Here is a 22,223-nt window from a genome sequence, read left to right on the forward strand (position 1 = left end):
CAGCGAACACTGAGGTGATGGATGAAAGGGACTTGGTGTATGTCACAATATGGGTATTTTGGGTATAATTGAAAACAAATTTCAGAATATCAGACTGGAATATCTAGCCATATAAATTCCATAGCAAGACATCATATACTATGAACATTCCAAAATATATTTTACTCCTACAAATACCCAACAACATGATGTGATAATTTCCAAAGAGGGAAAAGAATTGCATACACTGGAGCTCTTTGCATCATCTTCCACAGTCATAACTATCAGTACCTATTCACACTCTCCATTGGGTGAGTTAATAAGTTGTATGAAGGCGCAGGTGGTGAGGACAAATAAAAAAGAGCAAGTGCAGCTGGAATTGAAGGGGGTAGCACTTGCATATCTGAAGCATCAGATTTGAGGCTTTCTATGCTTCTCAGCCCAGGGACTTAGACCTCACATGGCTTACTCTCAAACACTTTGATAGCTCAATATCATCAGTTCATGCTGTCATCTGAGAAAGTGCCAAGCAACCTGCACATGTTCAGAGTGTTTATGGAAGAGTCCACACCATACATCTGGCCAATGCTACATGGGTGCCTCATCAAGCTGCAAAAACTACATTATCCCCATAGTAGATTGATTCTGACTAAGTTCTTAAGTTCAAGTCCAACTTACACAGCTAATGCATTGTTTGAGACTCCAGAGATATTGTGACTCCATCTACAGCTGAAAGTCTTATCTGGATTCGCCACTTTGGGGAAACCAAATGAGACTAACTGGGACAGCAAAAATACATGGCCTCAAGAACCTCGCTGTTGCCTCACTTTCTGCTCCCACATCTGCTCCATAGTATGGAAGTGCCTAGTAGTAGGGGAATGGCAGGAGCTGGAATAGCTGAAAATGCTTCTCAAGGCAATACTGCATACATGGTGCCCAGGCAACTGTTCAACTAACTGTAGATCTGGTAGATAGCTTACTTGCTTAAGCAATGATCACCAAAGCACATGTAGTTGTAAGATGATCCTCCACTGCTTGCTAGGTGAGAGAACTGAAAACACTAATGACCTGCCAAGAGAATAACTTCCTCCTCATCCCCTGTTTTAAATGGGAAACCCCTCATTTTGAAACAGTACCCTCAAGTTTTAGATTTCCCCACAAGGGGAAACATCCTTTCATCATCCACCCTGTCAAGCACCCTTAGAATCTTATATATTTCAATAAGATCACCTCTCTTTCTTCTAAACTTCAATGAGTATAGACCCTACCTGCTCAACCTTTCCTCATAAGACAATCCCTTCATCCCAGGAATCAGCCCAGTAAATCTTCTCGGAATTGCTTCCAAAGCAAGTATGTCCATCCTTAAGTAAGGTGACCAAAACTGCACACAGCAGTGAGGCCTGGTGTCATCAATGTCCTGTACAGCTGTGGGAAAATTTCCCTACTTTATATTCCATCCCCCTTGCAATAAGGTCCAACATTTCATTTGACTTCGATCTTAATTGCTTGCTGTAGCTGCATGCTGACGTTTTGTGATTCATGTACAAGGACACCCAGATCTCTCTGTCCTACAGAATTCTTCAGTCTCTCTCTATTTAATGAAATTCTGCTTTTCTATTTTTCCTGCCAAAGTGGACAACCTCACATTTTCTCACATCATACTCCGTCTGCCAAATTTTTGCCCACCTATTTAACCTATCCATAACCTTTGCAGACATTTGTATCCTCCTCACAACTTGCTTTTCTACATATCTTCGTATCATCAGCAAATTTGGCCACAATACAGTCAGCCCCTTCATCCATATCATTAACATGGATGGTAAATATTTGAGACCCCAGCACTGATCCCTGTGGCACTCTGCTGGTTACAGTTTGCCATACTGAAAGTGACCCATTTATCCCTACACTCTGTTTCCTGTTAGTTAGCCAGTCCTCTATCTATGCTAATATATCACCCCTAATATCATTAGCTATGTCTTGTGTGGTAACCTTTTATGGGCACCTTATCAAATGCCATTTGGAAATCAAAATAAGCCACATTTACTGATTCCCCCTTTATCCACCCTGTTTGTTACATCCTCAAAGAATGCTAATAAATTTGTCTATTATGATTTTTCTTTCATAAAACCCTGTTGACTCTGCATGATTATATGATTTATAAAAAATATCCTGCTACTACCTCTAATAATAGATTCTAGCATGTTCCTAATGACAGACATTAGACTAACTGGCTTTACTTTCCTGATTTCTGTCTCCCTCCTTCAACAGAGGTGTTACATTAGTGCTTTTCTAATCTGCTGGGACCTTTACAGATCTAGGGAATTTTGGAAAATTACAACCAATACATTCATTATCTCTGCTGCCGCTTCTTTTAAAATCTTGGGATTAATTGGTTCCGGGGAGATGTCAGCCTTAAGTCCTATTGGTATTCCCATTACTTTTTCTCTAGTGATAGTGATTATTCTAAGTTCCTCCTCCCTTTATGCCTCTTGATTTTCAACTAGTCTTGGGTTTGTTCTACTGTGAAGACAGGTATAAACTACTTGCTCAAAGCCTCTGCCATTTCCCATTATTAATTCCCCACTCTCACCCTCCAAGGGACTAATGCTCACTTTATTCATGAGATGCCCTTGTGCACAGCACATAATGAGATTCTACAGATATCACCAGCAGATTCCTTGAAGGTACCAGAGGTAAAGAAATTAAGGCCTGTGGTAACCTTGTCTGCCACTGGCAATGCACGTCCAAAGTACTCAAAGGGGTCTTGTTCCAGGAGGCTACACCTCCTGAGGCATTCGTGCTCAGTTATATCATGTTCAGGAAGTTTGTCATCTGCCGGTATACCCTGTGTTGGGAATATCACCTACTGTGAGCTGCAGCTCCATGTTCATCTTCTGACCTGTTGAGTGAAATTAGCTATAAAGGAAGTTGTTGCTCCTGCTGCTGCTGCTCCTCCTCTTGTTCTTCTCTAGAGGTCCAAAGTAGGTTTGCATAAACAGCTTCCATCCTGACCTGAAGGGTGATAGCTGGGAGGTGCAGATCAAAGGCAACAAAAACCTAAGGTCATGAAAATGACCTCCAAAGGATTGGAAATCACCTTCAAAGCAGTGAAAGCACACTCTCAGCATAAATCCTGGGAGCAAAGCCTTTCACTTTGGAAACGTGTGTCAGATCTCAATATTTAGAACATTTCTTGCCTGTCATCTGCCCTTTCCTCTCACATTGTTTTCCCTGGCAAGTTCCAGAAAAAATATGTGCACGTGGTTAAACTCAGAATTCTGGGTTAAAAGTGGAGCTAACAAGAATTTTACATAAGAAAGAAAGACTTGCATTTATTTCACACTTTTCACAACCACCAGACATCACAAAGCTCTTTACACCCAATGATGCACTTTTCAAAGTGTAGTCACTGTTGTAATGTAGAAAACACGGAAGCCATTAATGAACTCCCACAAATAGCAATGCTGTTTTGTAAGATGTTGATTGAGGGATAAACATTGGCCGGACACATGGCGAAGTTCCCTCCTCTTCTTTGAAAGAGTGCCATGGGATCTTTTACATCCACCCAAGCAGGTAGATGGGGTCGTGTTTTAACATCTCACTCGAAAGACAACGCCTCCACCAGTGCATTACTTCCTTAGTACTGTACTGGAGTGTTAGCTTTTATTTTTGTGCAAAATGTCCTGGAGTGGGACTTGAGCCTGGAGCCTTTTATCTCTGAGGTGAGGGTGCTGCCAACTAGCCATGGGTGACACAATATTTAAATAACAAATATGTCTGTTCCACAGGATCTTCCCACACTCTGTCAGACACACTTGGGTAAAAGTTGAAGGTGTTTTGCCTGCTTACTGATATGCCAGCAGTTTCAGCTGTTTTAATCTGCCACCCACTAGAAACCCAAACACCATGATGACTTAAACTTCACATCCCACTCCCCCCGCACCCACCGCTACCTACCCCCAATGTCTCCTCATTGTTCTCCAGTATTTCTACCTTAGTCGATGCTGGCTCCTCGCTGCCTCAGCTTACTGTTTGAAAAGCCGGAATTTCCTAGGGGTGGGAGGGCTGTAAAATTGGGCACTATGGTAGTGGCACATGCCCACTGCCTACTTGTCACTGCTGTGATTTTACCCATGGCGGGGGAGGCTAGCACCAAGTGCCAGATGAAACCTGGCAGACAGGTGGCCAGACAAGGTTGTGGGCCTCTTTTTGGGGCACCCTGCACCCATCGGAAGCCAAACCCCAAAGGAAATTCCTCCCCCCTCTGGGTTTCCCCCTTCCCTCACCATGATGACCCCCACCTCCCCAAATCCCTCACCAGGGCCTTCCAACTTGGCCCTGGTGAGACATTGGGTTCACCTTTCATCCCAGCTCCATCACAACATGCCTTCTTCAGGGGCTGTTGCAGTACCACGAGTGGCCACCGCTCACAGTGGCACTGACAGGACAAGAGATTCGCCAGCCAATCAATTGGTCGGCAACTCTCAGAGGTGGGACTTCCTTCCTGAAGGGGGCAGAAGGGCCCACCTCAATCTAATTAACAACCCAAGGGACATTAAAGGGCTGTGGGGTGAAGGGGTGGGTCAATGCCCAGTGGTGAGAACCCTGACTCCAGCATAAAACTCCAAAACCTGCTTTTATCCCCGTGTGTCTTCCTCTATGCTTTAACTCACAATCTTTACAGCTAGAAACAAATCAAATAGTTCCCAACACAATAGATGTGAGCTATGTTATGATTGCCAAAGCAGGCTAAAGAATTGCTTATTATTTGCAGTTAATGGAGCAACAAAATCCAAACCAATTGTTATGATCCTCCTAGAGACCAATAACTTTTAAAAAGAAATTCGAACTTCCAGTGATTGACTGAGAGGATCACACAAGATTCAAGTTTTAAGACTTTTACTGTAACAAACAAGCTAAAAGCAACATAACTAAACACTATTTCAGTAGGCAATGGATACTTTCAGCTCCAGAGGCTTCCCCATTTAACTTTTAAAATGACCGAAAATCTACCTCCATAGTCATACTTTACTTTGTCCCTTGAACAGACACTTCATTCTCTGGGAATCGGTCCAAAACTATGTGCAGCTCCCAATCGCTTGCTTCTTTTTTTTTCCCTTTCAAGCCAGATAACTTTTAAATCCCAACTGATTTTCATGGTGATGATTACCCTGGAGATCTCTCCCTCCAGCCAAAGGTAGGCCATGCTTCCAGCCTTATTTAAATCCAAGCAAATAATCTCTTCAATCTGAGGGTATGTTCCCACTGCATTCTGCGTGGTAAACACTAAAGACTGGCTCCCTCTACCTCTGCTCTCTCTCTCTTTCAGATTCATGCAGATTGACCTGCTAATGAGGTTCTGGAATATCTTAAGAAAACCTTGTAAACAGATCCTACAATAGTTTTTTTATGGCCTGTTCCCCTCTCAAAGCCCATCTTCATGGTGATGTGAATCACAAGGACCTTGTATCCAGATAGAAGTGCTGATTAACTATCTTCTAAACCCCCAACTCTATTCTATTTTGGAACTCAATAGATGTTTTAAAGTATAACAAATTATAAAACCTGGCGTTCCTTAAATCTCCCTGTGAGTCTTGGGCCTGGATCTTTGCTCCCAAGCTGGGTACACAGAGTTGGAAAATTTCCCAATTCCCCGAACACAACTCGGGAGAAACTTTGCCAAACAACTGGATTTTTGTTACCGGGGCAGGAGAGGGAGGTGTGGCTGCATGCTGGAGTCAGGGCCACCACCCTAGAAGCAGCCAAATGCTTAAGCAGGCTGTTTAAAAGGCCCACCTTGGTGCTCTGTGTCTCAGTTATAATGAAAATAGTTCGGCCCTCTAGCCCTCACCCCTCATACTCTCACCCCCCACACACCCCTCATGCATCATTCATGGCACTACCTCATACCCCCATGTTCCCTTATATCCTCCATACCAAATATTCCCCTCCACCCACCATAGCTCCTCATATGCTACATGCCAATCCATGCCCCTCTATGCACCCAACATGCCCCCTTATAGCCCCTATGCCAACAGTACCAACTCATGCCAACCCATAACCCCCACTCATCCACATGGCCCCTTATAGCCCCATACCAACTCAGTGCCAACCCATGTCACCCTCACTTTGCCCTTGCGCCCTCCATGCCAACTCACTTAGCACCCACCATGGGCAGACATCAGGAGCCATCCTGAGATTAAATAAAATAAAGTTCTATGCATTTATTACAGACTTCACTATATATAAAATAATACTGATTGATAAAAGCCCATTTAATACATTTAACTCCCTTCAAGTACTTAATCTGCTATAAAAACAGGCATTCATAACCCCACATCAAACACAGCTAACCCCTTAATAACCTCTCTGAGCTGTCAATCAAACTGAATTTACAGGCATCCCACTGTGATAATGATAGGTTGTGGAAGCAGTCAAGCAGTACTAATGTTATAATGATAACTCCAGGATTATTTCAACAAACACCTTTTGAAATTGCAAGCACCAATTCTTTTTCACCTGAGGAACACTGCTGGCTGTGTTTTTTTTTTCAAAATTTAAAGAGCCGGGAATTTAAATAGCTTGACAGTTCCACAGTTCTTATCCACCTTTTACATGCATTAAAGTCTGCTTTTAAAAATCCCAAAAGGGTACCTGACCTCTCCAAAGAACTCTGGTAGGTTTAGACTTTTTCCTCGAACTCCTCATGAGTCACGTTTCTGAAATCCCGGTGACAAAATTTTTTTCTGAGTGAAGGCAGCTGCACTTTTAAATGTGCCAATGCTTCTGTGAATTGCTGATGTGTGAAATATGCCCAACCCCATCCTCCAATCCCCAGAAAATATGATGGGTGCTGGATATGGGGATGTGTCTTCTGGATTTGGGGCCCTGGCATCATTTTGGATTAAATGCAGAGCCCTTTTGTCTCCACAAAAATTCAGGCCCGGGACTCATCCAGTTATCCACCATCAGCACAGCTGAGATATTTATAGGTGTGAATAACTCACACTTTCTTCCTAATAAAACTATCTTCCCCCCCCACCTTTTAAAAACCAAGCCACCCAAGTTAGTTGTTGGGCAGAATTCAGAACAGATCATATGACCCCTTCAGTATGCCATAAATTAAAGAGGTAGTCCCGAAACATAACAGTCTTCCTCTTCAGTTCTTTGTCCGAAGTCAGTTCCAACCTACAGTGCCATAACCTCCACCACAGGTCATGGACAAAGAGGCAGGTTCCCAATCATATCGGCCTGAATGGGGCCGAAACCTGTGCTGTTAGCACCAAGCTGATTCACATTGGCCGTCTGGCCAACTGAGTCATCAGGTCCCTCATGGAGTCCGAGTTGCTGTGGCAGCATACACTTTTACATGCATGTTGTAGCCTGGAGTTATGGGTAGTGATGGTAGAGGCTCCAATTTCTTTCCATCACATGGCCAACCAGGAATCTCTCCCACACTTACCACCTGCCATTAAAAGGATTTACAAGTTGATACAAGATTGGCTGTGTTATGAACACACCATCCTTAGCCATCAAGCTCTGGAGTAGGACTTGAACCCAGAGCTTCTGGCTCAGAGGCAGGAATGCTATCCACTAAGCCACAAGACCGCTTCATAGCAAGCTTATAAACTTTGTATTTGTAACAGAACTCATTAGCATCTTAACTACCTTTTACTTCAGAGCCTTTTTATAACTTGCATGAATATATTGTGTTATAAAACACAATATTGGATTTTTTTTATTGCTGAAAAGAGAGGCATGTTTGCCAAAGCTTCAGCATCATGTCTCCTTTTACAGCAATATTCAAGTTTTTTTTTAAATTCCAAGTTGCTTTCTGTGGGAAAATGGTCATAAAATACCCAAAAAGTGACAGTGCTGAATAGTGTATTATCAGTTCTATGACATTGACTGTGAAATTACATGAGATATTCTTGTTTATCATTGTATCCTGACTTATCTCTTCCAGATCTAATAACTTTTCTGAATAATTGGCTGCAAGTGTCACAAAGAAATGGCAGTAGGTTTCCTTCATTTATAAAGTATATTATATTGAATGACAGCAAGTATCTTAAAACCTTGTTACAATATAAAGCTTGTGTAATTTATCTCAATTAGTTTTAAAAATGTGGTATTTTAACTTTTCCATCTGTCACCATTCCATGGTTTGATCTAGAACTACAGTTTTGAATATTAAGTTAAAAAAGATATTTTGAGTTCAGACTTGGCCAGGGTTTTCCAGTTCCGCCTGTGGTGGGAATTGTCACAGGCGGGACAGAAAAGTTGACATACCAGCCAAAGGCCCATCGACTTTGGGCGGGAATTTCTGGTCTCGCAGCGGGCGGGATTGGGGGCACCAACCCTAAGAAAGAACACCTGCTACTATAACACCTCCTGTAGCCTTTTCAAAGCCAAACTACTATAACATTTTCAGTTTCTGCATTCATAACTATGAGAACACAAAATGGATGAATACCTGTACAGGAATGCTTTGCCCATTAACACGGATTCTTATTAAGGCAGCTTTTCTTATGCAGGTTTGAACAGGCTGTGTAATATTAAAAATTCAGGTTGAAAATCACGTAGTATATTTTCTGCTATAGCAGGAAGCTTTTCTATTGATAAATTTCCTTCTCATTTAAATTTCAGAATTCTTGTACATATCAATTAATATTTGAAATTGGGCTGCTTGTGCATCTATTTCAGTTTGGTGACCTGTTCTGTTCCTGAGCCATCTATGAATTGACAAGAAATTGGGAGTTTTCCTGTCATTTCAGAAGGTGCTGATGAATATTAATGTTAATAAGCTTGCATTAAAAACTCCAGGTAGGTGATTTCAAGGTGTTTGAGAACTGCGTGTGAAATTGAGAGAGAGTTGTTAATTTTCCTGAGAATTATGCACATATTTCTTTCAATTCAATTAACTAGTGCTGTTAAATATCAAAAGGAAATGACACACAAAACTTTAATAAATCACAAGGACCATATTTGAAGGCTGCATGCAAATGCTATCTGCACATCGCCAAAGCATTTCTGTGCCCATGATGAGGTAAAAATATCCTCTATGACATCCAAAAACAGCAGCTGAGCAGAGAGATAACAATGTCCAGGCCTGTGCTAGAAAATTAAAAGGAAGCAATATTTGCATTCCCAAGCAGCACATATGGTGCTGGGAGAGGTCAGAGGGTATTCTGCAGTACCAGTCTGCCAGTCTCTCCAATTGTCTGTATGCCAGTGAATGAGGGCAAAGCTGAATTTGAAAGCCACAACAGAGCTCCTTTAAAAAAGGTTGAGAAGTATCTCGACTAGGCAACATAGCAGTTGGTAGACAAATATGGCAGACGTTGATTCCTTATAATGAACAAACCAAAATCCCTTGCATGACCCCTCACACATCATCTCCCCTTCCTGCAATTAATGCCAATCAAAGTAGCCACTACCTATCTTCCAGAATTAACTATCCTCTTCAGCTTTTTGACACAGCCTCACAAATATGACTAGCTGCCACAGTTTTTCTGCACAAGGTAATTTGCTTTCCAGAGTGTGAAGCATTTCTGAACTTAATGGTACACGATTCCTAAACTTCCCAAGAGTTAGGATGTGTTATATTCAACTCAGTGCTCCTTCCCAGTGCAATCTCTGTGGTTTGAATCTGTGAGATGATTCTGTCAGCATGACACGAAGGGATATATATCGCTGTCTCTCACTGCTTGTGTTCCATCTCCTGTGAAGGAGGAGGTGGTAATGGTAGTGGCATCAGGAAGGGGCGGTGGGAATGCTGTTGAAAACCACAACCCTAACCCTGCCCCTGCCCCCGCCCCCACCCCCAACAGCCACTTCCATGACCCCCTTCCAGGAACATCCATCCTGCCCCACTCACCTGTATCCAGAGATCCAGTGACGGTCCCTGATGAAGGCCGCAGAGCATTAGCGGCAGCAGACACCAGTCCCAGTGCTGCTGCCGGATTTCGATTGATTGATTGTGTAGAAGGCCCAACGCTGACCAGTGAACCCCGATAGCATCAGACATTCCTACAGGACTCCGACTGCTTTTCCAACCTGTGGACAGGACACGCATCGTTAACACTAAATCCTGTCCATTGTGTGCAGGCACTGCAAACTAACTATCTCCTGAGTGACTCCAATAATTGTTCTGCTCGAGAGGAGAACTAAACCCTGGTAGTCAGGATCTTCGACTTTCCAGCTTCAGGGGGAGGTAAATTTATTGTCTATAGAAGAGCTTCCTGTTCCTCTGCTACCATCTCCACCTACTCAGTTATATTCTGTGCATAACCTAATGCACTACCTATTATTTAGTTAATCTAGACCCCCAGAATAAAAGTCCTTGCGCCCATGCTTGCCGGTTGAGATAAAGTGACCATGTGCTAGGTCAGGTGCTGAGTAACCCTTGGTTTGCGGGTCTCCCTGCAGCTACCTCAGGCATATCGATGAGACAGAAAAAGGAAATTGTTTTCTCAGAGCAACTTTTGAAGACATGGTTTTGCCAAGCAGATGACATATTTCTGTTGATGTGTGGCAGCTTGTGCATGAATAGTGCGAGTATCCAGAATGAATTGTGAAATTAATTAAACAAGGTTACTCAGACAAACCATGATTTTGGCCATGTTTCCAGCTTCTGCATTTCCTGCCTCATTCCTCAAATTGAATCAATTCATGGAGGTCAGCAGAGCCTCCTTCTGTTATGTGCATCTCTCCTTTGTAATGCATTGTCTTCCTTTATACAAGAGGAAGTAGGCATCGCTTTGGTGACTGTCACCAGGAACTGTGCATTTCTCTATGTGTGAAGGTACATCCAGTGGTATTTGTGAAGATATAGATGCAGAATGCAGGACAAGATACAGAAGGAGTCATTGGTGTTTTATGGGTATCTTGTGCCGATGAACATGAGGCTGGGCAAGAGGGGTTGGTGGCACATATGCAATGAAACATAATTGATACCCAAGAGAAGGCAGGGAGAAAGTGAAAGCATGCATGGATTAACAATAAGAGATCATATTAGTTCTAATTGAAGAGAGTACTAAGAGGGGATATTCCACTCACTTGTCATGGCTTCCCTAGTGAGAATTTCAAGTTTCTTTTCAATATTGCAGTCACATCTCTGGACAATGGAGGTGGTATTGAATGGTGGTTATGTCCTGCTAAGCTCTGTGTGCTGTACTTTGAGAGATCCTGCAGCCACGCTGAAGGAATAAAACTTCCCTACTGCACTTAACTTACAAAAATACCTCTACTGCATCTATTTTGCAAAGTTTCTTCCTTCAGTGCTTACAAAATAGTATTTCTCCAGGGGAAAAAAAGATGTGCCAAGCCAAGCAGACAAAAACCCAATTAAAATATGTAGAAACGCAGGTCACAGTTGAACAGCAAATGGTCAGTGTAGCCAGCAGAACAGCATTACTTGAGTAACTCTATCATTTAAGAAAAGTGAGGGAGAAAAGCCAAGAAATTATAGACCTATTAGTCTAACATTTGTTATGGAGAAGTTATTTGAATTTATAATTAAAGACAGAGTAACAGCAACAACAACAAAGCAATTCACATTTATGTTGCGCCTTCAAAAATATAGTTTACATGGACTTCCAGAAGGCACTTATTAAGGTTCCACATAAGAAGTGGCAACTAAAATTGAAGCTCATGAAACTGAAGGCAAGTCATTGACCTGGTTAAGAAATTGGTAGAAGGCAGAGAGTAGGGATAATGGGCATGTACTTGAATTGCAAAGAAGTGACAACTAGTGTCCCACAAGGATCTACACTGAGGCCTCAACAATTTTTTTATATTTATTAATGACTCAGATAAAACAATAGAGAGCCATGCATCTAAATTTGCCGATGAGACAAAGATTTATGGTATAGTAAGTAGTGTAGTCATTGCATAGATTAAGTGAATGGGCAAAACTGGGGCAACAGGGTTTCAATGAAAGTAGGTGTGAGGTCATCCGTTTTGGACCAAAAGAGGATAGGTCTGAGTATTGCTTAGCTCAAGAAAAGTCAGGAATTGTGGATGTTCAAACCAGATTTAGGGGCCCATGTATACAAATCAGTAGAATGCAATAGTCAGGCACAAAACATAAGAAAAAGTCTAAAGGAATATTTACCTTTGTGTCTAGAGGCCATGAATAAAAAGGGGGGGGAAGTTTTGCTAAACTATACAAACCCTGGTCAGGTGTAATACTGTGTATAATTCTGGGTGCAACACACTAAAAAGGATGTATTAGCCTTTGAAGGAGTTCAGTGGTGGTTCATCAGACTGTTACCAGGGCTCCAAAGGTTAAATTATGAGCAACCATTAAGTAAACTAGGTTTATATTCCCTGAAATATAGAAGGTTAATGATAAAAAGGTGACTTCATTTAGGATTTTGTCAAAAATTAAGAGGGTGAATACAGAGAATCTTTTTCTGTGAGTGGGGCAGTCTTCACAGTGACATAACCCTATAATCAGGATCAGGACATTCAAGACAAAAGTTAGGAATCACTTTGTCCCGCAAAAGATGGTAGAAGTGACAAAAACACTTTCACAAAAAGCAATAGATGCTAGCATAATTAATATTTTTAAATTTGAGATCAATAGATGTTTGCTAGCCAAGGCTATTAATGGATATGGTGCTGGGGCAGGTAAATGGAGTTCGGATACAGAATAGTCATGGTTTAATTGAAAGGCAGAATGGGGTTTGAGGAGTTAAATGGCCTACTTGTGTTCCTATGTAGGATGCCCTTTATTGAGACTTTCAGTAACACATCAGCCTCCTCCTTTCAATGGGCATGTACCCAGTTATAGACCCACACACATGGTTGGCACATGACCCAATTAGGCAAAATACCTAATCTCAAACATAAGGATGGGTACAAAATTCATCTAATGGAATGCACCTTTTGTGCAAAGATTGGTGGAAAATAAAGCCACCAACATTTGTCTTCAAGTTGTAATAGCTTAAAAATTTAAAAGGAAATTATTCATCGTACTACTTTTTTTTCCAAGGATCATTGGCCGGAATTTTCCAGAACTTGAGTATCACTGCAAAATGTTGAAGCTTTTTCTGTCAGTCGTCAGTAACTGGTACATTCTCCATAGCAACGCTTCTACTGATCAGAGTCCAATTGCCAACCAATCAGCAGTCTCTTCTCATGAAGTTTAAATTGTTGTTCCCTTTACATTTGGCATTCTTGTGTATGGCCTGATGAGAGCAAGACAAAAAGCTTCGACATGTTTCTTTTTTCAGCAGTATACAAACCTGTTGCCTGCACAGGAGAACAAGTGGAAATTGGAACATCTTAGCACTGGATGGCTCCAGTGGGGATAAGTAAATTGGGTGATTTTAACTGCACAGCTTCTAATAGATGTGCAAGGTTAAAATTATGCCCACTCCCATCTGCCCATCCCCCCTTATTTTTTTTAGTGAAGAATGTCTTATAATCAGATTAGTCTGAAGCAGTTCGTGAGATTCTTGCTCCGAGCAATATGATAATCAGCTTGGACAAGAATCATAATGGAACATACTGTTGATCATACTGCATTCAAGTATAAATATAAAATATCAGTTCTAGGAGGTAGTGAAAGAAATCACTGGAACTGTTTGAAATGACAAGATCGGTGTAAATGTTATTGCGGTAACATTATGGGGTAATTTTCAGTACAGATGGGGAACATTACAGCCTACAATCTGTAAAGATGTATTCGCAGATTAACACCTGTGCTAACATTGGGGAGAGAAAAAATAGGTGTAACTCAATGATGTACTTACACGAATGCAGCGGTATTTTGATAGAAGTGGTCACATCGACCAGTTGGGTGCCAGTCTGAAACATTTACATCCAGTATTATGTGTATTGCTTAGATATTTCAAAAGAAATTTGCAGTTGTTATTTCCATAATTGCTTTTACAACATTGGGTATATAGCTTGTGATTGGAATCAGTAATGTTTATGTTAAACAAGTTGTCATGTAAATTGACGCACCCACATTATCAACAGTTTATGCACTAGGTTGGGACAGTTATTGCCAAATGTTAAGAAAATCCCGATCTTGTTGATAAATTAGCAACAAAACCAGCTTTTTACATCTCATCAAAACATTCATCAAAGCAGCTGATAACATTCAGGATGGGTTTTGGCAGTACTGAGTGAATTAATGCAGTGCTTTTCTGTGAATAGGGACATCCTGTATTGTGTCTGGTTTGCAGGAAATGGTTATTTTCAAAATAGCACTGAAAGTGAAGTTGTACCAAATTTACATGGAATTGCTCCCAGAGACTTCAGAATGTTGCACTGTTTGGAAAGGCTTTGTTACACAGCTTGTAAATTATGCATAATGGTAGTGAAAATATGCCATAATGCAAATTTATTGCAACAGTCACACTTGTAAAACATTTTGCACAATCTTTCATGTGTTGTAAATCTGATCGTCATTGCTATCAGTGAAATCTGACTCCGTAATATAATATAAAAAGACCATTTGCAGAAAGACCCTCAGAGACATTGAATCTTTGTTGTAACCAATAAATAGGACAGTATTATTTTTTTCTGCAGTGATTATTTTATAGTTCTAGGAACAATGTATTTTGTTCCATGAGGGGTGCTATTGTTTTATGGAGCTGTTTTCTTAATTAGAACATTGTGTTTTCTATTCGGCAAGTCTGTAAATCGCAAGCTGTCTTACTTTGAATCATTTTGAAAACACAATACTTTTAGGATTTAATTCCCAGATCCACAATAATTCAAGACCCAAGGCACACCCAGCCTCCACAACTACTTCGGCAACCTGCATTTTAGGCTCTCTAGAGTAGGTTTTATATAACTTTAGATAGTAATTTTGAGTGCTTAATGACAAGTACAGACTTTTATACTAAGGGTTTACGAGAGGAATTTTTCAGAATTTAATTGCAATTAAGGTAAACAAAGGAATCATAAATAATTACACTAAAATGTTTTATTGTTTAATTATCAGAAATTGGCACCATATTTAAGTGGCTTTAAGCATAAGTAAATATATAAGTAACTATCACTGGCACAACTCGGACAGCTTATTGAGTTTTGTCTTTCTTTTAATTGCTAATTTTCACAAAATACATATATCACAGGTGAAAAATACGTAGATCAGAATGCTGAAAACATTTTGTATGATGTAGATCATAGACATGATCTAACCAATTTTTCTGAATCCAGTGTCTATAACATGAAATTGCTGCAATTTAATGCTGATTGAAGCATAAAAGGAAAACTGGATCTTGAAAAATACAAAGAGATTTTGACACATTTGGTTGCTGCATCTTTTAATATTTTAATTCAAACTGTTAGATAAGGGTACCTAATTAATGTTGGCTTTAGTCTTAAATTTTTAGTTTTCACTACTGTTGCACAAAATTTAATGCTGGATTTGCTATTATAACCTTGGCTCACATTTTAGTTTACACACTTAATTTTCTCATTACTCAGAAACCTGTTCTGTTTTCTGAGGAAACCTGATCAAACATTTACCACCCTATTTAGTTATTCATTCCAAATATAACAACTCTTTGAGGGAAATTTTTATTATTTTTATTTCCACTCTGACAATTTCTAATTTTGAAATTATGTTGCCATTTTATATACAATATACCTACCGATGTTGGGGTACAGTAACATAGTGATTATATTAGAACCATAGAACCATAGAACACTACAGCACAGAAAACAGGCCATTCGGCCCTTCTAGTCTGTGCCAAAATATTATTCCGCTAGTCCCATTGATCTGCACCTAGTCCATAACCCTCCAGACCTCTCCCATCCATGTATCTATCTAATTTATTCTTAAAACTTAAGAGTGAGCCCGCATTTACCACGTCAGATGGTAGCTCGTTCCACACTCTCACCACTCTCTGAGTGAAGAAGTTCCCCCTAATGTTCCCCCAAACCTTTCCCCTTTCACCCTAAAGCCATGTCCTCTCGTGTTTATTTCTCTTAATCTAAGTGGAAAGAGCCTACTCGCATTTACTCTGTCTATACCCCTCACAATTTTGTAAACTTCTATCAAATCTCCCCTCATTCTTCTACGCTCCAAGGAATAAAGTCCTAACCTGTTTAATCTTTCCCCGTAACTCAACTCCTTAAGACCAGGCAACATCCTAGTAAATCTTCTCTGCACTCTCTCAATCTTACTGATATCCTTCCTGTAGTTAGGCGACCAGAACTGCACACAATACTCCAAAGTTGGCCTCACCAATGTCTTATACAACCTCATCATAACATCCCAACTCCTATACTCAATACTTTGATTTATGAAGGCCAGTATGCCAAAAGCTTTCTTTACAACCTTGTCTACCTGTGACGCCACTTTCAGGGAATTATGTATCTGAACTCCCAGATCCCTTTGTTCCTCCGCACTCCTCAGTGCCCTACCATTTACTGTGTATGTCCTACCTTGGTTTGACCTTCCAAAATGTAACGCCTCACACTTTTCCGCATTAAATTCCATCTGCCATTTTCTGGCCCATTTTTCCAGTTGGTCCAGATCTCTCTGCAAGCTTTGAAAGCCTTCCTCGCTGTCCACAACGCCTCCAATCTTAGTGTCATCAGCAAACTTGCTGATCCAATTCACCACATTATCATTCAAATCATTGATATAGACAACAAACAACAATGGTCCCAGTACAGATCCCTGAGGCACACCACTAGTCACAGACCTCCAGTCTGAGAAGTAATCATCCACTACCACTCTCTGTCTTCTCCCACACAGCCAATTTCGAATCCAGTTTACAACCCCTCCATGGATACCAAGTGTCTGAACCTTCTGAACTAACCTCCCATGTGGGACCTTGTCAAAGGCCTTACTAAAGTCCATGTAGACAACATCCACAGCCTTTCCTTCATCTACTTTCTTGGTAACCTCCTCGAAAAACTCTACAAGGTTCGTTAAACACGACCTACCATGCACAAAGCCATGCTGACTATCCTTAATCAGCCCTTGGCTGTCCAAATAATTATATATCCGATCTCTCATGACATCTTCCAATAATTTACCTACTACTGACGTCAGGCTCACTGGCCTGTAATTACCTGGTTTACTTTTGGAGCCTTTTTTAAACAACGGAACAACATGAGCTACCCTCCAATCCTCCGGCACCTCACCCGTGGCTAAGGACATGTTAAATATTTCTGCCAGGGCCCCTGCAATTTCTACACTAGTCTCCCTCAAGGTCTGAGGGAATATCATGTCAGGCCCAGGGGATTTATCTGCCTTTATTCGCTGTAAGGCAGCAAGCACCTCCTCCTCTTTAATTTCTATATGCTCCATGAAACTTCTGCTTATTTCCCTTCCTTCCTTATACACTATGCCAGTTTCCTGAGTAAATACTGATGCAAAAAAACTGTTTAAGATCTCCCCCATCTCATGAGGCTCCACACATAGACAACCACTCTGATCTTCAATGGGACCAATTGTGTCCCTTACTATCCTTTTACTCTTAATATACTTGTAGAAACCCTTCAGGTTTACCTTCAAAACCCTTCAGGTTTACCTTCACATTATCTGCCAAAGCAACCTCATGTCTTCTTTTTGCCTTCCTGATTTCCTTTTTTAGTATTTTCTTACATTTTCTATACTCTACAAGTACCTCATTTGCTTCTTGTTGCCTATATCTGCTATACACCTCTCTCTTCTTCTTAACCAGATCGCCAATATCCCTTGAAAACCAAGGTTTCCTATGCCTGTTAACTTTGCCTTTAATCCTGACAGGAACATGCAAACTCTGCACTCTCAAAATTTCGCCTTTGAATGCCTTCCACTTACTGAACACATCCTTGCCAGAAAACAACTTATGCCAATCCACTCTTCCTAGATCCTTTCTCGTTTCCACAAAATTGGCCTTTCTCCAATTTAGAATCTCAAATCGAGGACCAGACCTATCCTTATCCATAATTAGCTTAAAACTAATGACATTGTGGTCACTAGACCCAAAATGTTCGCCTACACATACTTCTGTCACCTGACCTGTCTGGTTCCCTAATAGGAGATCAAGTATTGTATCCTCTCTCGTTGGTACCTCTATATATTGATTTAGAAAACTTTCCTGAACACATTTGACAAACTCTAAGCCATCCAGCCCTTTTACAGTATGGGAGTCCCAGTCAATATGTGGAAAGTTAAAATCTCCTACTATCACAACTTTCTGTTTCTTACATCGGTCTGCTATCTCTCTACAGATTTGCTCCTCCAATTCTCTCTGACTATTGGGCGGTCTATAATACAACCCTATTAGTGTGGTCACACCTTTCCCATTCCTCAGCTCCACCCATATGGCCTCTGTAGACGAGCCCTCCGGGCTGTCCTGCTTATGCACAGCTGTGATATTTTCCCTGACTAGTAATGCCACTCCTCCCCCGTTCATCCCTCCCCCTCTCTCACGTCTGAAACAACGGAACCCCGGAACATTGAGCTGCCAGTCCTGCCCCACCTGCAACAAAGTCTCACTAATAGCAATAATGTCATAATCCCACGTGCCAATCCATGCCCTAAGCTTATCTGCCTTTCCGACAATACTCCTTGCATTGAAATAGATGCACCTGAGAACATTTCTATCACGTACGGACCCTTGATTTCTGTCTATACATGCATTCCTCACTTGACCTTTATCCTCCTCCACCTCACTATCTGCTCTAACACTCTGGTTCCCCTCCCCCTGCAAATCTAGTTTAAACGCCCCGGAGCAGCACTAGCAAACCTACCCGCAAGGATGTTAGTCCCCCTCCAGTTCAGGTGCAAACCGTCCCATCGGAACAGGTCCCACCTTCCCTGGAACAGAGCCCAATTGTCAAGAAACATGAAGCCCTCCCTCCTGCACCATCTCCTTAGCCACATATTTAGCTGCATTATCCTCCTATTTCTAGCCTCACTAGCACATGGCATGGGTAGCACTCCTGAGATCGTAACCCTGGAGGTCCTGTCCTTCAACTTTGCACCTAACTCCCTAAACTCTCTTTGCAGGATCTCCTCCTCCTTCCTATCCACGTCATTGGTCCCTACATGGACCATGACATCTGGCTGCTCACCCTCCCTCCTGAGAATACTGAGAACTCGATCTGAGATATCGCGGACCCTGGCACCAGGGAGGCAACAGACCATCCGGGATTCTCGATCTCTCCCACAGAACCTCCTATCTGTCCCCCTAACTATCGAATCCCCTATCACTACTGCTCTCCTCTTTTCCCTCCCTCCTTTCTGAGCTGAGGGTCCAGCCTCGGTGCCAGAGACGCGACCACTACAACTTGTCTCTGGTAGGTCGTCCCCACCAACAGTATCCAAAACGGTATACCTATTGTTGATGGGAACGGCCACAGGGATGCTCTGCTCATTCTGTCTATTCCCCTTCCCTCTCCTGACATTCACCCAGCTGCCTGCCTCCTGACTTTTAGGGGTGACTGTCTCCCTGAAACTCCTGCCTATTACTGCCTCTGCCTCCCGTATGATCCGAACTTCATCCAGCTCCAGCTCCAGTTCCCTAACTCAGTTTGTCAGGAGCTGCAGCTGGATGCACCTTTTGCAGGTGTAGTCATCAGGGACAATTGTGCTGTCCCTGACTTCCCACATGCTGCATTTGGAGCACTCGATTGCCCCAACTGCTGCCTCCATTACCTACTTCTAATTTACTTAAAGGACTTTACCTGGCCCTACCCCACTGGGAGCAAGCTCGTCCTCAGCCTCTGCTCGCCTAAGCCTCTCGAGCCAAAGCCTCAAAGCTCCATTCCTTCACTGGGCCACTCGCCCACTGGCCGCTCACAGGCTGGCCGCTCCTCTTCAGCTTCCCCTCCTTTTATTTTCAATCTTTTTTTTTTTTGCAAAAATATACTTTATTCATAAAATATCTTCAATCACATTCCAAACCATTTCAAAAACACCATTACAAGGGTACAATCCAGGTTAAACTTTTACAAAATGTATCACCAGGTGCATCAGTACAAACAATATTACAATCATTTACAGCCTTTCATTTTGAGCTGTACAGCCCGAGGGGCTCTAAACAGTTCCCAGTCTCTCGGTGCGCTGTGGCAGAAAGGTCTTAGACAGCGACCCTTCCCCATTGCGCCTTTGCGGCAGCTGCCCCAAGCTTTAGTGCGTCCCTCAGCACGTAGTCCTGGACTTTGGATTGTGCCAGTCCACAACAATCGGTCGGGGACAACTCTTTGTGCTGGAAGACCAACAAGTTTCGGGCAGACCAAAGCGCGTCTTTCACCGAGTTGATGATCCTCCAGCTGCAATTGATGTTTGTCTCGGTGTGTGTCCCTGGGAACAGCCCGTAGAGCACAGAGTCCTGTGTCACAGAACTGCTCGGGATGAACCTCGACAGCAACCACTGCATCTCTCTCCAGACTTTCTTTGCAAAGGCACAATCCACAAGGAGGTGAACAACGGTCTCTTCCCCACCACAGCCACCTCGAGGGCAACGTGCAGAGGGGGTGAGACTCCTGGCGTGTAGGAAGGATCTGACGGGGAGGGCCTTTCTCACCACCAGCCAAGCTATGTCTTGGTGCTTGTTGGAAAGTTCTGGCGATGAGGCATTCTGCCAAATGACTTTGACAGTCTGCTCGGGGAACCATCCCACAGGGTCCACCCTCTCCTTTTCCCTCAGGGCCTCTAGGACGTTACGTGCTGACCACTGCCTGATGGACTTGTGGTCAAAGGTGTTTTTCTGCATAAATTTTTCCACGAGGGACAGGTGGTACGGCACGGTCCAACTACTTGGAGCGTTCCGCGGCAGCGTGGCCAGACCCATCCTTCGCAACACCGGGGACAGGTAGAACCTCAGCACGTAGTGACACTTGGTGTTTGCGTACTGAGGGTCTACGCACCGCTTGATGCAGCCACACACAAAGGTGGCCATCAGTATGAGGGCGATGTTGGGCACGTTTTTTCCCCCTTTATCTAGAGGCTTGTACATCGCGTCCCTGCGGACACGATCCATTTTCGACCTCCAGATAAAGCGGAAGATGGCTCGAGTGATCGCCATCGCGCATGAGTCTGGAATGGGCCAGACCTGCGCCACGTACAGCAACAGCGAGAGTGCCTCACACCTGATGACCAGGTTCTTACCCGCAATGGAGAGGGAGCGTCGCTCCCACATGCCCAGTTTCCTTTTCACCATAGCCACTCGCTCCTTCCAGTTTCCAACGCATGCCCTGGTCCCTCCGAACCATATCCCCAGCACCTTCAGGCCGTCAGCCCTGACAGTGAAGGGGACAAAGGATCGGTCAGCCCAGTTCCCAAAGAACATGGCCTCGCTCTTCCCACGATTTACCTTGGCTCCCGAGGCCAGTTCGAACTGGTCGCAGATGTGCATCAGTCTGCGCACCGACAGCGGATCCGAGCAGAAGACGGCGACGTCGTCCATGTACAGGGAGGCTTTTATCTGAGTGCCTCCACTGCCTGGGATCGTCACTCCTCTTATGCCCGGATCCTTCCTGATGGACTCGGCAAAGGGTTCTATGCAACACACGAAAAGAACAGGCGAGAGAGGACAGCCCTGCCTGACTCCAGATTTAATCGGAAAGCTATCTGTTTCCCACCCATTGATTGAGACTGCGCTACTGATGTTAGTGTAGAGCAGTTGGATCCAATTTCGCATTCCCTCCCCAAACCCCATTTTGGAGAGCACATCCCCCATGTAGGTGTGCGATATTCTGTCAAAGGCCTTCTCCTGATCCAAGCTGATGAGGCAGGTATCCACACCCCTGTCCTGTACATAGGCAATCGTATCCCTGAGCAGCGCGAGGCTGTCAGAGATCTTCCTGCCTGGCACAGAGCAGGTCTGGTCAGGGTGAATCACCAATTCCAGAGCGGATTTGACCCGATTGGCGATGACCTTGGACAGAATCTTATAGTCCACATTCAACAGTGAAATGGGTCGCCAATTTCTAATTTCCTCCCTTTCCCCCTTGTGCTTGTAGATGAGGGTGATGATGCCTTTCCTCATGAATTCTGACATACTACCGGCCAGGAGCATACTCTCGTACACTCCTAGCAGGTCTGGGCCGTTCAAGTCCCACAGAGCCGAATACAACTCCGCCGGCAAGCCGTCGCTTCCGGGAGTTTTACTCTTCTCGAAGGACTCGAGGGCCTTAGTCAGTTCATCAGGAGTTAGCGGTTTGTCCAGGCTCTCCCGCGTACTGTCGTCTAAGACCTCCGTGATAGAGGACAGGAAGGACTGGGAGGCCGTGCTGTCCGTGGTCTTCACGTCATACAATCCGGCATAAAAGGA

Source organism: Cetorhinus maximus, chromosome 10 (assembly GCF_964194155.1).
Source record: "Cetorhinus maximus chromosome 10, sCetMax3.hap1.1, whole genome shotgun sequence".
In the NCBI taxonomy this organism is placed as follows: Eukaryota; Metazoa; Chordata; class Chondrichthyes; order Lamniformes; family Cetorhinidae; genus Cetorhinus; species Cetorhinus maximus.